Source organism: Medicago sativa, chromosome 8, assembly GCF_051527215.1.
Source record: "Medicago sativa cultivar Bolivia chromosome 8, Bolivia_mono, whole genome shotgun sequence".
NCBI classification, from domain to species: domain Eukaryota; kingdom Viridiplantae; phylum Streptophyta; class Magnoliopsida; order Fabales; family Fabaceae; genus Medicago; species Medicago sativa.
In genome coordinates, this window is record NC_140756.1 from 54,539,298 (window position 1) to 54,559,141 (window position 19,844).

At 36.6% G+C, this 19,844-nt stretch overlaps 1 protein-coding gene and 1 long non-coding RNA gene across 2 annotated transcripts in view; one reads left to right on the forward strand and one right to left on the reverse strand.

Annotated features, from left to right (window-relative positions):
- Positions 1-19,844, forward strand: part of LOC146899594 (FBD-associated F-box protein At5g60610-like) — a 90,519-nt gene that overhangs the window by 33,719 nt on the left and 36,956 nt on the right. The gene's annotated exons all lie outside the window — the stretch shown is intronic.
- LOC146899596 (uncharacterized) lies at positions 3,229-4,972 on the reverse strand. The gene is made up of 3 exons (XR_015022774.1): positions 4,525-4,972; positions 3,571-4,404; positions 3,229-3,412 (listed from the first exon to the last, which is right to left on the reverse strand). It is a non-coding gene; the product is annotated as an uncharacterized LOC146899596 (long non-coding RNA).

The window sequence follows — 19,844 nt, forward strand, 5'->3', positions numbered from 1 at the left end:
ATATAAAATTAAGAAAATCTAAGACAAACCAATGGAAGAAATAAGAACAAAACTTTGATAACACATCCAAGTCTTGCAAAGAACGAAGGCATTTCAAAAAGCGTGAAAGAATGTTTACACATTAGTCATATCACTTATTCATACTTTGCGATATTTTTGATTGAAGAAAGTCAATATAACATAGCAAGTGGAATGTTAATTAAACTGGGGCATATAAGTGATGTTCTTGTTTGAGAAATCTTGGAGAAATATAAGGCAAGAGCCCCTGCCTACAACCACCCCTTCCCTTTTTTCATTCACGTACCCACCTTTTCTATCTTAGGATTCAAATCTCTCTCTCTCTCTCTCTCTCTCTCTCTCTCTCTCTCTCTATCTCTCTCTCTATCTCTCTCTCCCCCTCTCTCCCTCTCCATCTCCCCACCCCCCTCTCCCTCTTCATCTCACTCTCGTGCCCTTCTGCCTGCTTTTTCTACTGCGCTGACGTATGTATCTACTCGACAATTTCGATACTAACAAATATTTTTTTAGGAGAAGTACTAACAAATATTTAATATGTTTGAGACATTTTGGTTAAAATAATTAAAAAAAATTAAACCTTACGAATTAAGATAGAATAGTTGGCGGATGTCAAGCCCTTAAATATGATTTGATAATGAATCCCCAAGTCTCCTTTGAAATTGTACGAAATCTATATTGGCAGTAGAATATGTAAAGGACAAAAACAATTAAAAAGAGTAGGTGGTGCAACACAAAGAATAAACATCATTAGCAAATAGAAATACAATAAGAAGCAATTAAAATTAAAGTACAGTAATATGAAGGAGCAAAACTTGTAATCAATAGCAGCAATCCAAGGAATAAACCGAATTGTAACAAACAAACAAAAAAACTAATGTATTCCTTCAAAAAAAATATTGGATAAAACAAAACAACTTGTAATCATTAGCAGAAGAATATCCATGTTGCCGATGTTTTCATCCTTCGCTGAATCAAGTTTAGACCTTTGTCACATTAAAGCAACAAAAAAAGGAGGAAACAAAAGGATCCCCAACACTTGCTATGACTCATTTTGTTCGGATAGTTTCAACTTCTCTTATTTATTTCAGCAACTTTAGACAGAGTCCAAAACCAATCAATATACACTTGTAGCTTTAAAAAATTGAATAATCAGATTCTAACAAACTGCGCAATCAACTTCAAAATAGAAATGTTAAGGTTATGTTGTACCCATATCCAATATCACTTCAAAATAAGATTTAAAACTGCGCAATCAACTATCAGCAACATAAAGAAAGCAAGAAATTAAGGAACTAACAGAGAATTTTGAGACACCCCTAGAGGAAACACAAAATCAATAGAAAAAAATATATAACGAAACTGTCCATTGTCATAAATTTTTGGAATGAATCCATTGCCGTAAATTAGTTTGTATCATTAATGTCTTTATTTTTCACGAAAATGTCTTTTTTTTTTTAACATAACAATGCAAGATTTTATAACTACTGACACCATTTTCAATGATAAAAAATGAGAAATTGACAATCGAAAATAATTGAACACTTGAAATAGTTGGTAATAAAAGTGAGATACACATTGTTGAAGAACAATCAATGTCAAAGTTTACAAATTTACCGGTTAAAGTCGCATGACATCCTTGACAACCATTGTTATAATATCAGTTCCCTCCATAACATTGAAGTAGACAGGGAGTTTATCTTTTCAGAATTGGTAAATAGGCTATTGTTGTTCAATTTGAGCAAGGTTTACCAGAAGGAAAAAAAACAAACCGCAAGCAAGTTATTGAAATGGCATGTGTGAGGATTATCTACATGGGAAGTTGGAAACTGTAAGGGTAGAATAGGAATATAAAAGAGGCCACACCAAAAAAAAAAGTTTTACCTTTTTTAATAACTGTTCAAGTGAGGGCAATTTGGTATTTAAAAAAAGGCTACACCAAAAGAAAAGTATTGCCTTTATTATATTGATGACTAGCGTCCAGACGGGCACTCCCGTGCCCGTCTGTCCGCTCTTTCTAGTGCGCCAACACATGTAACTCATAAATATTATGTTTTTCAACATCAATGTTTGTTTTGTTTTTCTTGATATATCTTGAGAAAATTATTAGAATTAAAAGAATGACCAAGCTTGATCAAAAAGAGAAGGATCAAACTTGATAAAAAAAATGTAAGTTATGTAATTCATGCACTTCTTTAACATGGAGTTACTTAATGCATACTTAGGTTTGTGATGCATACTTATCTATCTATGGAGGATGAATATGCATGAAACATGAGTGACAGTTACGGCGGTGGGTTTGATGAAGACATTAAATCTTTCCCAGCACCAACACAATTTGCAGAAACCAGTACACGATTAAAGAATCTGTATAATACTGCTCTATTTCTATCGAAGAATATCTTGAAGCATATAATTAAAAAACTCCATTAGTCAAAAATTAACTTAACACATCAAAGATAATCAATTATTTGCTGCCCATTTCTACTATAATCAAAATTCACTTTACAAACTCGAGTACATCATTTCAATGCATCAATATTATGAGACTTGTTCAGGATTTAAATTGACATCACAATATTGTTGTCAACAAAGAATTAATTTGGTTCATTAGCAACTTCATTAATATTTTTTGTTTGCTGCAGTCAATGCAAAAAATGAGTGCAATTGATTAAAGAAACAATAACAAACTCAAGTAATGATGTCTTTTCTAGCTAGTCAAAACCATAGCAGCTTTTTTTAATTTAAATAGGTTTATACTAATGGAAAATTTAGTAAACCTCTTGAATTCTAAAAACCCTTAAACTCTATTCACATCTATCATTCTCTTATTTCTATCTATTTATTTATATCTTTCACACGGTGCATGTCTAACCGCTCTTTTTGCGCCTGTCTTTTTTATTGCTGCATGCTAATAATTAGAAGGAAATAAATTGGTCCCCCTATTTTATTTAACTTAGGATCACCACTCATGGAACTTCAATTTCTACAAAAAAAAATGCTCTATGTTCTGCCTATACGATCAGAGATTTGCTTCTAATCATGGGTAGTTACCGTTTTTAGATTGGAATGAAAAGAGAAATTATTCAGATACTAATAAGAACATGCTGAATTCAGCCTTTTTTCAAAGAAGAGAGACCAAACAAATGTAAAAAGAAATAGAATTTGTACCCATATGCAATGAAGTTATGAAATATAAATTAGCCCCAAATGTACTCAATGTAGTAATTATATTTGCACCAGCTGCTGGATTTTGTAATTGCCAAAGAACTGATCAATGCACTCAATCTGAATCAAACATAAAAAAGAGGAAGATGAAAGCGTACAACAGGGACCGTTCCACAACACCTGTTATTGTTGGATTTGTTTCTTCTTGATCGTTGGATCAATGCCCAATCTGCAAAATGTGAAATTGAATGAAAATAATATGTAACATAATCACATCATTAACATGAAATAAATAGAAAAAAAGGAACAAATGCGGAAATAAATAAATTGAATCAAAAGCAAATAGTTTGAGAAATTCAAAAAAAGAATGAGAGAATTGGGTCGTACCCTTCACGATGCCACTACCAAAATTGATGTCATTGCATGATGGTGGGATGTTGGTGTCGCCGTCACATATCCATGTCTTTATCGTCGCCTCCCCGTTGAGGTCGTTAAAGGCAGGAAGTCTCTATCTCTCTCATTAGCACAAATTTCCATCAAGTTATCACTGTTAAGTCTATGTACTTCATTTTGTTTTGGTGTTTGTGATTGGAAATTAGGATTTGAAAAAGAAACTACATTTGACAAATTTATATAACCGTGTATCTCTATTATGTGTGGTGGTTAAATTTTGTAACCCATTATCCTAAACCGGTATTCTTATAATTCTTCCCCTTTTCAAAGTCTTCACATGAATGTACACTTATTAATGTATCATTGATTAAATTTTGGGTAAATTGTTTGCAATTGCATCATCCGGCAAGTTATCAGAGGAGTCTGTGCATTGTGAACCTTTGGCAAATACAATTCAAAGCTTATTTTTCTTTCCTCTCTTCTATCACCGATTGATAACAAATAATAACAATCAATTGCTTCACAATTATACATAAATTCTATCAAAGTACAACTTAAGGAATGTCATGCATATAGGTAAATAAGAACAAAGCAAATGAAGAAAACTCAATCTCAATGAGGGAACTAAAAGACATGTATAAGAAAAAGAAGAAAATGAAGGATGAAAGAGCGTTGGAACTCGATTACTTGTCGAGTCGTAGTCCCCCTCTCTACATTGGCCGCTGTATTCTCCCTCGCCTTTCTCCATTCCTTATTTTTTTCTGTCTAATTACTCTCTATCTATGAGATTCCCTTCCTTTATGTCCCTGCCGTTCTATGATTTTCTGTCTTTACATTTGACAAAAAAAAAAAAAAGAATCAACAAATCTTATGAATGCAGAAGTATATTGCAATAGATGGTAGAAAAAGAAAATTAAGAGGAAATGTATTGTCTTTGTTTAATTCTACCATGAACAAAAGGATTCAAAAATTGCCACAGATTGAAGCAAAAGAGGGTAAAACTTTTTTCCTGTTCTGTATATCAATATGAAGGAATTATTTCAGCATAGAAGAATATAACAATTCGGATTGAAGTAAATTGATGGAAAAATGTATAACATGCATAAAGTAGAAGTAAGAAACTGCAACATGTATAACCATAAGTGGTACTTTAACAGACCAATCAATAAAGAGAGATGAAATAAGAAATTTGTATTTCCCTTCTTTACTCTAATTGGCAGAAGTTAATAAAGAGATATTATACAGCAAGAGAGATAAGAGAATTGTATTAAAAAAAGTGAGAGAAGAGAAGATGAAAAAGTAAGAGTATGAGAGTGGTAGGTTCTCCTTGCCATGATTAGGAACAACAACAAATTGTCATTGAATTATGGTAACCGACCTCATTCTCTCACTCTCGTTTCTCCTGATCATTTCTCATTCCCCCCCCCCCCCCCCCCCCCTCTTTTTGAATAACCGTGGTAGTTACAAAGGAAGCAAGTTAATTTATTTTTCTTTTGGTAACCGTAGATCAGTTTTAAAGGGTAATTTTGGAAATAAATTAGGCTACACCAAAACAAAGTTTTCCCTTTATTAATAGTAATAGATGATATTGATATTGATATAGATAGATAGATAGATATAGATAGATATAGATATAGATAGACTAGCGTCCAGAAGGGCACTCCCGTGCCCGTCTGTCTGCTTTTTCTACTACGTTAACGCATGTAAATTTAAACGATATATTTTTTTGCATAATTCTAATTGTGATTTAAATTCTTGTTTTTTGTATAAATTTTTATACGGTCACTAATAACCTAATAGAATTTACCACATAACAACTAATTGTTAAAAGAAAACCTAATAGAATTTGAAGTATAAATTCTTGTATAGTAACCATTATTCAAATACAAATGTACAACTTTAAAGTATAACTATTTAACTAAATTTCCTTACTCAAAAAAAAAAAAAAAACTAAATTTACTTAAAAAAAAACTATTTAACTAAACAAATCACATATTTTTGGCGTGGCCCTCTTGAATTGAACATTGTCAATAGACCCCGAAACAAAACTTCTTCAGTTCAAACCCAATAAAGTAAGACACTAATGAAGACTCAAACAATATAAATTTAAACATTTGTTGTGTTGAGAATCTATTATAATAGAGATCCAACATAGATATCACTAACAAACAAACCTATTAGCTACATAACTTTGTGCACGGTTCGCGTAAAACCCCATGACCACTTTACATTTTGCGCACAACTCAGCCATAATTGAGTAAGAGCCTAAAAAATCCTATACCTCAATGTTTTAACATTACATCCCCTTCAAAAGCATAAATGAAACTGATTATTATACTCATATTTTTGTTTAATTTGTTAGTTGCTATAAGAATGATATGATTAACAAAAATGGTATTCATATTTTTCAAAATAAAAAATTGATAGTTCAATACAATAAAGTTACTGAAAGCAATTAAAATTGAAAGTTAGTGAGAACAATGAAAGAAACCCTGATAAAGAATAATATGGAAAACTCTAGAATACTAGAGAATAATGTGGAAGTCTCTAGAACACTAAAGAATAATATAGAAGTCTCTAGAATACTAGGGAATATTAAGGAAGCTACTAGACACTACTAAATAAGCACTAGGGAAGTCTTAACTTTTCTAGATCCTTCTAGTCTTATGTACTAGAGTATCCATATCTCTAGACTTTTCTTTGCTTCTAGATATTTCTAGTTTGTATTGAAGAGCCTTCCTAGAGTAGTATAAATAAGGCTCACTACCTAGTGTTTTGGCAGAGTGAAGCATTGAAGAATTCAAATAATAATATTCCTTGAGAATATTAGAGAGTTTCTCTTTCTCTAACCTTCCTTCTGACCTTATGCCAGATTTGGCATTAGAGCTGGTTACGATACCACAAAGTTGAGTTTGAGCGAAGAAATCATCGAAAAGTGAGTTTTCAAGTTGTTTTATCTTGGTTTTCGGGTGTCAAACATTGATTACGTTTGAACCTTTTTAACCGGTGATATCTTATTTTTTCTTGGGAAGGGAAAAAGTAAGCAAAACCCTTGAGAATCGAGGTCCGGGAGTCGTTTTCGCTACGGGAAGGTGTCAGGCACCCGTAACGACTATAGTATCCTATAGGAACCGTCTTTAATTTCTACGCACGCGCTTTATTTTTAAATGCTATTTGGGAAATGATATTTACACCTATGAGTTTACTAAGTGAAGAATTGGAGGGAGAAGAATGTGTTTGAATTTTTATTTTATTTGAATTGAAGGAATTTTGATTCCTTGCCTACGTACCCGTTTAAGGGATCAAATTCACCGTAGTTCTCTTCCAAAAAATGTTTTCGTTTTTTTTGGTTGATTTTAAGTTTGAAAATTGGAATTTTGAAGAATGGAGATTGAGAGGCCTCAAAGGCATAAGGTTGTGAAAATGTGAGGTTTGATTAGATATTTTGCAAAAAGAGTCAAGTATGATTAAAATTCATTAAGGTTTTTGTTTAAGAAAAGAAAAGGAAAATTCAATGGGATTTCGATCCCAAGGTTTATTTAGAAAATGTTTTGAGTGAAGTTGTTCATATTTTTTTTTGGAAAATTGATTTTTCAAAGTGTAAATCCTAAGCATTCATCTAAACATACAATCCTAAACATACATCTAAAGTGATGTGTGTGCATGTGTCGGTGCTTGTGTCGGTGTACATCATTAGAGTCCATTGTCTTTTACATCATTGGCCTAGATACATTCTATGGTCTTGCAAGAATTTTAAAGCATAGGAGAAATATTACAAAATTTCCTAAGTTTTACATTCTAATTTTTGCATGAAATTAAATTGCAAGAAGATAAAGATGAATATGAAATGAGATGAAGATGCTTATGAAATAATGAACAAAATGGTTAGTAATAATAGGCATTGAATAGTAGAAAAGAAAAAGGGATAGAAAGATAGTGAAAGTTAGGAGCAAAACATAGCACAAAAAGGACCCAAAATGCTAATAATACTAGAACCAAGACCATGACCTATGATTGTTCAAGTCATGCTTGCTTTCAAATAGCTTTAGGTATTTTAGCAATATGAACAATTATAGGTCAAGATCACACTAAAAAGATATGAAAACACATAGACATCATCCACACATTTATTTACATATTTACAAAATATAATGTGACTTATAATGCAAGAAAGCAAAGGATATTAACACAAGCAGTGACATAAACATATCACCACTTGAAAAGGAGCATCACAAAATCACATGTCAATGATCAACTTCATGCATCAAATTACTAAGATCCAAACACACCAAAGAAAACACAAATTGCACAAAAGTAACAAAATATCACAAGAAATCCACATATATTTTTCATCCATTTTTTTCACATGGAAATATCATGAAAATAACAAGAAAAAGTACCAAAATCATGTAGAAAATTAACTAAAGATTTGATGAAAATTTTGATATGCAAGAGGTGCAGGAATCAACACAGTAGGTGCGTATAGCAAAAAAAACAAGAAAAAACAAAGAAACAGGCCCAAGCCCAACCCTAAACGAATCTGGATCTCAAGGGGAGACTGTGGAGCGTTGGATTGATCCAAACGGATCAAACCCTAAATCCTGTGGCTACGAAAGAAAGCCAAGTGAACCAGGATTGAACCAGATCGGTTCAGGGGCTTATAAAACCCCAAACCTGCCGGTCTAGTCCATTTCCTACGTTCACTTCTCTCTCTTCTCTCATCCTAGTGAGAGAAACTCTCACTTCTCTCCTGGTCATCTTCTCCGACGAACACGACGGAGGAGGTGCGGTGGCTCGCCGGTGGCGCCGCCGCACCTGAACTTTTTTCTGAAAAAACTTATGTCGTTGTGTTCGTCTTTGACCCCTCTTCATGATTCTTAGACTCGTTTTTTGAAATAAGGCATGGATTTGAACAGATCTACACTTGAATCTACGTTCTAGGGTTTCAAGAAATTTTTCCTAATCTTTTTGAAATTAAACCCTATCTTGACTTATTTTCTTCACTGATGATGATTATACGCACTGATTTGGGAAATAAACGGTGAATCTTCATGATTTTTGAAATTGGGGTTTCGACTTTGAAAATTTTCAAAAGCTTTTCAGGATCTTCACTTCGATTCACCGTTTATCTTTTACTACGAACCTTCGATGATGATTTAAGGTTAAACGAGAAGGATTTGTGTGTTTACCTGAGTTTGATTTGGAGATTCGAACGAGATAGATCCTTGCAAGCTTTTGGTTCTTCTGGTAAGCTTCGAAACCGAAAATAAATCGGTGCTTGATCTTCTTCTTCTTCACTGATTCGAATCTTTCTTCAATTCCTCTTCTTCTCCACTGTGATCGTACGAATTGTCCGAATTTGTGCTTGAATTGCAGTGGTTTGAGTTCAGTGATGATGATTCAGCTTCGAATCTTTGAGAACTCTCACCAATTCATTGGAATTGTGTTGAATTTTGATTCTGAGAACCTAGGGTTTGTGATTGTTCTTCTGTGTTCTTGATTGATCCTGATTTTGGATCGTAACTGAATGGAGAGAGAATGTGAAATTTTGTTTGTGATGTGGCACTGAATTTTTGCTGAGTTGTTTCGTTCTCTTTGGGACTGTGATGATTGGGCCTTTATATAGGTGACATGTGTTCATGATAGCCAATGCGTGCTTGCCACCTGTCTGGACTTTGTAACTAATTCGTCCTTGGATCAATTTTGGACTCAAGGGCCCTTCTGCAATTCTGGCACTTTAAAAGGACTAACCTGCAAATTTTAAACAAGGACTAGAAAATAATCCTGGACAAAATGTGGACTGCTTTGCAATTTTTAAAAAAAATTCGAAACCAAAAGGACTATTATGCAAAAATGTGAAATTAAAAGGCCTATTCTGCAAAAAAGGAAGATTATTAAAAAAAGGACTTGAATGCAAATTTGGAAACTTTAGGACAAAAAATGGAAAAAAAAAATAAAATTGAATTAAAAAACGTAATTTGAAATAAACGTAAAGCGAAACGACCAAAATTGACAAAACGGACTAAAATGAACCAATGGCTTAAATGAGGTACTTTAAAGTAACCTCTCTCTGCCGAAATTTCGTGTGAAAAGACCAAAATGCCCCTAGGGACTAAAACGACTCAAAATGACTCAGATGCAAATTTTAAAATGGTTTTTTGACAGGGAATTAAAGCAAGAATTTATACAAGCAACTTAAAAGACTCAGAGACAAATTTTAGAATTTAAACAGGGTTTTAACACATGAAAAGACTAAAATGCCCCTAGGGGCTAAACTGACTAAAAATGACTCAAATGATATTTTTGGAATGGATTTTGACATGAGATTGAAACAAGACTTATACAAACCAATTGAAGAGACTCAAACCATTTTTCAAAGACTGAAAGAAATTTTAACATAGGAAATGACTAAAATACCCTTTTTTGTGAATTTTGCAGACAACATTGAAATAAAATACAGAGAAAGATGTAATTGATCAGAGATAGTTCAAATGGCTTGAAATGCAAGATAAGAAGAATTGAGTTAGTATTTTTAGGTCCAAAATTAGGGTATAACAGCTGGCCCTATTTAAGTTTCTTTGTCCAGAGAGTCAAGAGACGAAGTCTTTGATTTGACGGGACGAAGATACTTAAATATTAACATTTGCACTGCTTTTGGACATAAAAATACGTTTTCAGATTTTCAAAACATGAATGCCATGCAATACTTTAATTATGAATGCAAGACAAACGACTGGAGTCTATGGAGCATGTCATGTCACTGGGGATCCAGGTGGACATTGACAGGGTAGACAAACCAGGGGATAGAAAATAGGGTACAAGTTGTTCTTTGGATCGAACTAGCCACTTAAAACAAGAGATAGGTGCAAGTTGTTCTTGGGATCGAACTTGACACTTGACTGGAAACACAGACATACAGGCAGGTACAAGCTGTTCTTTGGATCGAACTTGACACTTGATTGAAGATACAAACAGATAGACAGGTACAAACTGTTCTTTGGATCGAACTGGCTGCTTGGCTGGAGATATAGACAAAAGGGTAGATACAAACTATTCTTTGGATCGAACTCGCCGTTGAATCATCACCACATCACGTAAGTGGGTGCAAACTGTTCTTCAGATCGAACTTGTCGTTTGGCTGATAACAGAGCATAAGCTAGGTACAAACTGTCCTTTGGATTGAACTTGTCGTTTGTCCGGAAGTATAGGTATATAAGCAGGTACAAGTTGTTCTTTGGATCGAACTAGTCACTTGACCAGTAACAAGATACAAATTGGAAGTCTGTTTTAATCAAGATACCAATTGAGGGTAAATTGATATTGACTTGATTTGAAGATAGACATGACCATTTTTGTTGGCCCAAGAGCAAATAGGGAGTGGATTAACATTGACACAGACATTGAATTGAAGGTTTGAGATTGAAATAGAGATTGAAAATTGAGATTGATCACAGACATAGACATCGACACTGAATTGAGAGTTGAAATTGAAAGAGACATTGGAAATTGAAATTGAATTGAGACATAGACATTGACATTGAATTGAGAATTGAAGTTGAATTGAATTGGAGATTGAAATTGAATTGAGTTGGAGATTGACATTGAAATTGGATTGAAGGTTAAAATTGAATTGAATTTGACAGTTGAAATTAAATTGCATTTGACAGTTGAAGTTGAGTTGAATTTGACAGTTGAAATTGAAATTGTGATTGGATTGAAATTGGAGATTGAAATTGAGTTTGACAGTTGAAATTTGGATTGAATTGAGATTGAGATTGAATTAAAATTGGAATTTGAGTTGAATTTGACGGTGAAGATTGGAAATGCAACATGTATGTATGGTATAACAGGATTATTGAATGTATGAGCACATAAAATGCATGATTATGCATGTATGAATGCTTGAAATGCATGATTGGTTTGTAGTTTGACAGAGAAGTTTCACAAAGGCAGACAAAGCATTGGAAGATTGGGCACATAGTGGCTCGTGCTGCAACATATTCACAGGGGAAAACCTCTTTGGAGAGACCGTCGTTGAGAGACGTATCGAAACCATGGCTGAGGGCAATATAACCTTGTAGAGGAGGGACCTTTGGAAGATTCCTGGATACAGGTTGCCGTTGTTAGGCGTGTTAATGCTGGGTAAACATTGGATGTTTGCATCTGTGGTCAATGCTTTTCATTTTCATTTTTCATTCTTTCATTCTTCAATCCCCTTTTTTGCCTGAACCGCCCTTTCGGGTTTTCGATTCACTGGGGAATAAGATTCTTTTCATTGCCCCATTTTTGCCTGAATTGCCTTCATAGGTTGTCAATCAGCGGGGTTCTCATTTTTGCCTAAGCTGCCCTTTCGGGTTTTCAACTTAGCGAGCTTTTCGTTTTTATTTTTCAATTTTTTCATTTTCATTCTGTTTTTTTCATTCTTGTCATTGACCACAGATCATCCTGGGGAGTAACCTGCTTGTAACTTGCATTGAAATAGACATTGACACTCATTTATTCATGCATGTTTCATTGAAATGTACCCTATTGCTCAGGTTTGCTTTCAAAATAGACAAAAAGGATTTTTCAATTTTCAAAAACGTTTGTTTCAGACATTGACATTATCAATATAGAAAGAAAATATTTTGTACATAACATTGAAAGTAGAAAGAAAAATAGAGTTTCAAACAAATAGCACAGGCTCAAATTGATGTAGAAGAGTGAGGGTCAGCCAAAGGCATGACTTCACGGATTTACAAGGCTTGGAAAATGGTAATTTTATTGGTTGGTGGTACATTGAACACAACGACCGCTATATTTCATAGAAATTTTGAATTCACAAGTACATAAGCTTCTGATGAAAACGATCATTGACAGTTGCAGATGCCCCAAGGGGTGATGGTGATTTGCCAGATACAGTTACCTGTCTTTATTGTCAACCTCATTTTTGCATGAACCGCCCTTTCGGGTTTTCGGCTCATCGAGGCGCTCATTCTTGCCTGAGTTGCATACAATCTCAGCGAGCTTTTTCATATATTTGTTTTTTTTGTCCCTAACTTTTGCCTGGATCGCCCTTTCGGGTTTTCGACCCACCGGGAAGCTAATTTTTGCCTAGGCCGCCCTTTCGGGTTTTCGACCTACCACGCTGTTCTTCTCTTTCTAGACAAAGTATTTCTTGACTATATCGGCATTAACAGGATTTGGGAGTTCAACACCATCCATGTGTGTAAGAATCAAAGCACCACCGGAGAAAACCTTCTTGACGACATAAGGACCTTCGTAGTTAGGTGTCCACTTGCCCCTTGGGTCGGATTGTTGACTTATCCTTCTTTTCAATACAAGTTCGCCTTCCTTGAATTCTCGAGGTCGGACTTTCTTGTCAAAAGCATTCTTCATTCGCACTTGATACAACTGTCCATGAGTCATAGCATCCATACGTTTCTCTTCAATCAGATTCAATTGATCGTACCGACTTTGACACCATTCAGCCTCAGTTAACTGTGCTTCCATGATCACTCGAAGAGATGGAATCTCCACTTCCAGAGGGAGAACTGCTTCCATGCCATACACAAGAGAGAAAGGAGTTGCCCCGGTTGAACTACGCACTGTAGTACGGTAACCATGCAAGGCAAAAGGTAGCATTTCATGCCAGTCTTTGTAAGTAGTGACCATCTTCTGAACAATCTTCTTGATGTTTTTGTTAGCGGCCTCAACTGCACCATTCATCTGAGGTCTATAAGGAGAAGAGTTGTGATGTTCGATTTTGAATTCTTCACATAAAGCTTGCATCATGCTATTGTTTAGATTGGAACCATTGTCAGTGATGATCTTGTTAGGAACACCATATCGATAGATGATGTTATTCTTGATAAACTTGACAACCACTTGCTTGGTCACGTTTGCATAGGAAGCAGCTTCAACCCACTTGGTGAAATAGTCAATTGCCACTAGGATGAAACGATGTCCATTGGAAGCTTTCGGTTCAATTCTTCCGATCATATCTATGCCCCACATAGAGAAAGGCCATGGGGAAGACATAACATTGAGAGCATGTGGAGGCACATGAATCTTGTCAGCATAAATTTGACATTTGTGGCATCTCTTGGCATGTTTGTGGCAATCACGCTCCATAGTTATCCAGTAATAGCCGGCTCTTAACAGTTTTCTTGACATAGTGTGACCCGAAGCGTGGGTCCCAAAAGTACCGTCATGTACATCATGCATCAATTTCTCAGCTTCTTGCTTTTCAACACATCTCAACAAGACCATGTCATAGTTCCTCTTGTATAGGATTTCTCCGTCCAGGAGGAATTTGCTAGCCCATCTTCTCAAGGTCTTTTTATCCCTATTGGAAGCACCAGGCGGATATTCATGATTCTGCAAGAATTGTTTGATGTTGTAATACCAAGGCTTTCCATTATTCACATATTTATTAGCTTGATCTGGCATATTTTCAATAGTAAACACATGAGCGGGTCTATCAAGACGTTGTACTTTGATTACAGGCACGTCATTCCAGTGATTGACACGAAACATGGAAGACAAAGTAGCAAGAGCATCAGCCATCTGGTTTTCATCCCGAGGGATGTGGTGCAGCTCAACCTTGGTAAAGTATGTCAACAGACGTCTTGCATAGTCACGGTATGGGATCAGCTTCTCATGATGAGTCTCCCATTCACCCTTTATCTGATTAATAACGAGTGCAGAATCTCCATAGATGTCAAGGCGCTTAATCCTCAGATCAAGGGCTTCTTCAATGCCCAAGATACATGCCTCATATTCAGCTATATTGTTTGTGCACTCAAAAGTTATTCGAGCAGTGAAAGGAATGTGGTGCCCCTGCGGAGTTACAATAATGGCCCCAATTCCTTTACCATAAGCATTAACAGCACCATCAAACACCAATCCCCATTTGCTATTGGGATCTGGCCCTTCATTAATCAGTGGTTCTTCACAATCTTTTGCTTTCAGATACATAATCTCTTCATCAGGGAAATCAAACTTAATCGGCTGGTAATCATCAAGAGGTTGACAAGCAAGATGCTCAGCAAGGATACTTCCTTTGATTGCTTTCTGAGCCTTGTATACAATATCATATTCAGACAACAACATTTGCCAACGTGCAATCTTTCCAGTAACAGCAGGCTTTTCAAAGATGTACTTGATTGGATCCATTCGGGATATCAACCAAGTTGTATGATTCACCATATAATGACGCAGGCGTTTGGCAGCCCAAACTAAGGCACAACATGTCTTCTCAAGCATTGTATACCGAGTCTCACAGTCAGTGAACTTCTTGCTCAGATAGTAGATAACATGTTCTTTCTTTCCAGTCCCGTCTTGTTGACCGAGGACACAACCCACAGAATTGTCTAACATTGACAGATACATAATCAAAGGCCTTCCTTCCACTGGCGGGACAAGGATAGGTGGTTCCAACAGGTATTCTTTAATGCTATCAAAAGCTTCCTGACATTCATCATTCCATACAACAGGCTGATTCTTTCTGAGCAATTTAAAAATTGGTCCACAGGTAGTAGTCATGTGAGATATAAATCTTGAAATATAATTCAGACGTCCGAGGAAACCTCTGACTTGCTTCTCAGTTTGAGGGGCCGGCATCTCTCTGATGGCTCGGACTTTGTCAGGATCAACTTCAATGCCTCTCTGACTGACAATGAAGCCTAGCAACTTTCCAGATCATACACCGAATGTGCACTTGTTAGGATTCAACCGCAGCTTGTACTTTCTCAGTCTTTCAAACATCTTTTTCAAATACACCACATGCTGCTCTTCATCACTTGACTTCACAATCATATCATCAACATATACTTCAATCTCTTTGTGAATCATATCATGAAACAGAGTGGTCATACCCCTTTGATAGGTAGCACCAGTATTTATCAAGCCGAACGACATCACTTTATAACAGAACGTTCCCCACGGAGTGATGAAGGACATCTTTTCTCTATCTTCAGGAGACATTCGTATCTGGTTATAGCCAGAGAAACCATCCATAAAAGAGAACACTTTGGATTGAGCAGTACTGTCAACAAGCACATCAATATGAGGCAATGGGAAGTTATCTTTTGGACTGGCTTTATTCAAATCTCTGTAATCAACACACATTCGAACTTTCCCATCTTTCTTCTGTACTGGTACAATGTTGGCGATCCACTCAGGATATTCAGCCGTCATGAGGAAACCCGCATCAATCTGCTTCTGCACCTCAGCCTTGATTTTGAGAGCCATGTCTAGACGAGACCTTCTCAATTTCTGTTTGACAGGAGGACATTAAGGTCTTGTCGGTATTCGGTGCTCTACAATCTTGGGATCTAGACCCGGCATATCTTCATAGGACCATGCAAAGACATCTGGATAATCATGGAGAAGCTGAGTAATCTTCTTTTTCACTTCTGGCTCATGTGCAGCACCAATCTTGATCTCTCGCTTGTTCTCTTCAGTCCCCAGGTTGATAAGCTCAATTTCTTCCTGGTGAGGCTGAATGGCTCTTCTTTCTTGCTCAAGCAGTCGAGTGATCTCATACGGTATCTTTTCATCATCCTCTTCGTCTTCAACTTCATATACAGGGGATTCAAAATTTGGACGCACCATAGGGTCACTGTGTTCAACGGGTTTATTATGGTTCAATCTGCATAATATGATTGGGATGATTTTAGAAAAATGTTTTTTATGCAGATTTTTGAAATTAATAAGAAAATACAGATGTTTTGGTTTTTTCTGGCATTACCATTATTTCCAAGAAAAAGGCACTAAAAAGTAAAAAAAAAGAGTCGTGAGAAAGACGACAACCTTTATTGATAACGACAATGCCGAAACAAACATGCCCTTACAATGATATCACTTTCGCCTTGGGCAGAGCGAAAGGATTGTTATTTTGAAAACAAAGAAAAACATGAGCAACAAGACACATTACTTATGAAGCCCGGATACTCCAAAACGGAGACGTACCCGTACCGGATACGTATCGGATACCGATACTCCACGGATACTCGCGGATACGCACCCACGAAGTATCCGAATTAATTATTTAAATTTTTAAAAAATATTTTAACGGATACTTATCCGATACTCCGCAAATACACAAGGATACTTATAAGATACTTCACAGATACGTATCCTAGAAAAAGATGAAGAGTAAAAAAGTGAGACAATGTTGTAAACATTCGGTGGAGATATATATGATTCAATTTTAGATATGCATCACTAGAATTGTTTCTCGATGAACCGCTTAAAATTATACTTCTTGTGAATGAAGGTAACGAGAGAGAGAGATGATTCAGTTAATCAAAATTTGTGTTGAGTTCTTTTAATCAATGTTTATTTTCTTCAATTATTTTACATACATATAAGTTTTAGTATAAAAATTTTGTTGACGTATCCTAGCCGTATCGTATCCTAAATTTTGAAAAATTTGCGTATTCCCGTACCCGTATCGTATCGTACCCGTACCGGTATCCGTATCTGGGCTTCATAGAATTGGAAGCATGCATGACTAAAGGAACATCAATGGCCTCCCAATTTCTCACAGTGCCTCCTGGTACAACAAATGTAGGCACATAACTACTTTCAGCAGCATCTTCAGCAATAACATTGATAAACCCAGCACTGTAGAAAGTTCCTGTTGAAACGCCAGAGGTCGGGGAGAATCCAAGGCCCTCTTTATGCTTGTTTTCCAAAATCTGAATCACTTTGCCCCAGCCGGCAGCTTGCCCTTCTCGAACAGCTTTCTGGGCGTCTTTCAATGAAGCCATAGCAGTACCAGCTCTTCGAGGTTCTGCACCCTCAATAGTCAAGCCTTGGAATGACGTCCCTTCAGTGGACCCTGCTTCAACACAAGAGAAAGATGACACTTGGCTAACCAGATATGCTTCTTCACCATGCACAGTGACAATCTTACCATTCTTCACGAACTTGAGCTTTTGATGCAAAGTAGAAGTGACTGCCCCAGCGTCGTGAATCCACGGTCTTCCGAGGAGACAACTGTAGGAAGCATTGATGTCCATGACCTGGAAAGTGATCTGGAATGTCTCAGGACCAATGGTGATTGGCAAGTCTACTTCCCCAAGAACATCTTTGCGAGATCCGTCAAAAGCCTTAACCAAATAGCTACTTCCCCTCAGAGAAATTCCATGATGACTCAACTGCCTTAGTGTAGATTCAGGCATTACATTTAAGGATGATCCAGTGTCCACCAGCACATTGGATATCATGTCAGACTTGCAGTGTACCGAGATATGCAGAGCCAAGTTGTGGTGTTTCCCTGCTTCGGGGAGTTCATCGTCACCAAACCCCAAGTTATTGCAAGTAGTGATATTACCCACTATTCCATTGAACTGATCCACAGAGACTTCATGATCAACATAAGCTTGTTCTAGTACTTTCATTAACACTTTCCTGTGAGCCTCTGAGCTCATGAGGAGAGACAAGATGGATATCTTCGACGGAGTTTGCAGCAGCTGGTCAACAATTTTATAGTCACTCTTTTTAATAAGCCTTAGAATTTCATCCAGATTAGACTCTTCAATAGATTGGCCTGATGGGCCGGGGCTCTTGTCAACAGGAGGAGCAACTGGTGGAGTTATTGTGGCAATAGGTGTAACCACCTTCTTTTGAAACAAGGGTGGACGGACTTTCCCGCTTCTCAGAGTTGAAATTTCACTAGCAACGTTATCAACTGTAGCTGGGGATACCAGAGGCACCTCCACTCCATTCTCAATCATGGTTGCATTGTACTTGTAAGGGATTGCTTTTGTAGAGGCATAAGATACTGGACCAGGTAACCTGATCACTAAGGGCTCAACATTTCTTGTCTGAGATGCAGTTTCAACAGGAGAATCATGAAACACTGGCACAATCACACAAACATCACTGGTAATCAAGTGCTTGTCATCCATCAGGCTCTGTATATCATCTTGCACCACACAACAGCCCATAGGATTTTGAAGACATTCTGAACAGGAAGCATGATCGTGATTAAACAAAGAAGCTTGACACAGTTTGACATGTAGCGGTACCAAGGGAGTAACAACATTGTGGACATCCAACATGGGATCCACTTGAGGAACGGGAACTCTTTCGAAAGCCTCGATCATGTTAACAGCAGCATGGTTTGGGAGTGGATTGTCAAGAACATGGGGAACACTATTTTCAAACGTCAACCGTCCTTTTTCCATCAGGTCCTTCACAATATATTTCAGAGCATAGCAACCTTCAACATCGTGGCCTTGAGCACCCTGATGGAATTCACATGTGAGATCCTGTCGGAACCTGGGAGGCAATGGATTAGGCGGAGGCTTGCCTTGTCTAGTGACACAGTGTCCCTTAGTAAGTAAAGTTGGGAGCAGCTCAGCATACCGCATAGGTATTGGTGGAAAAGAAGGTCTGGGTCGGGGACCCTGTTGTTGCTGTTGTTGTTGCTGAACAGGAGGCTGGTGTTGCACTTGTTGAACAATGGCATTAACGGGTGTTTTATCTTGGTTTTCGGGTGTCAAACATTGATTACGTTTGAACCTTTTAAACCGGTGATATCTTATTTTTTCTTGGGAAGGGAAAAAGTAAGCAAAACCCTTGAGAATCGAGGTCCGGGAGTTGTTTTCGCTACGGGAAGGTGTTAGGCACCCATAACGACTATAGTATCCTATAGGAACCGTCTTTAATTTCTACGCGCGCGCTTTATTTTTAAATGCTATTTTGAAAATGTTTATTAAACCTAAGAGTATTCTAAATGAAGAATTGGAGGGAGAAGATGTTTTTGGATTTTTATTTTAGTTGAATTGAAGGAATTTTGTTCCTTGCCTACGTACCCGTTTAAGGGATCAAATCCACCGTAGTTCTCTCTCAAAAAATGTTTTTGTTTTTGTTGGTTGATTTTAAGTTTGAAAATGGAGTTTGAAGAATAGAAAGAGGCCTCAAGGGCATGAGATTGGGAAATTGTGAGGTTGAATTAGTCATTTGCAAAATGTGGTCTAAACATGATTAGAGTTCATTTGAAATTTGATTAAGAAAGTGAAAAAGGAAAATTTACAATGGGATTTTGATCCCAAGGTTTATTATGAAAAAGAGTTTGAATGATGTTGTTCACATTTTTTTGGAAAATTGATTTTTCTAAGTATAAAGCCTAGGCATTCATCTAAACATACAATCCTAAACATACATCTAAACATGCATATTCTAGCCATATACCTAAAGTGAAGTGTGTGCAGGTGTCGGTGCTTGTGTCGGTGTACATTATTAGAGTCCATTGTCCTTTACATCATACCCTA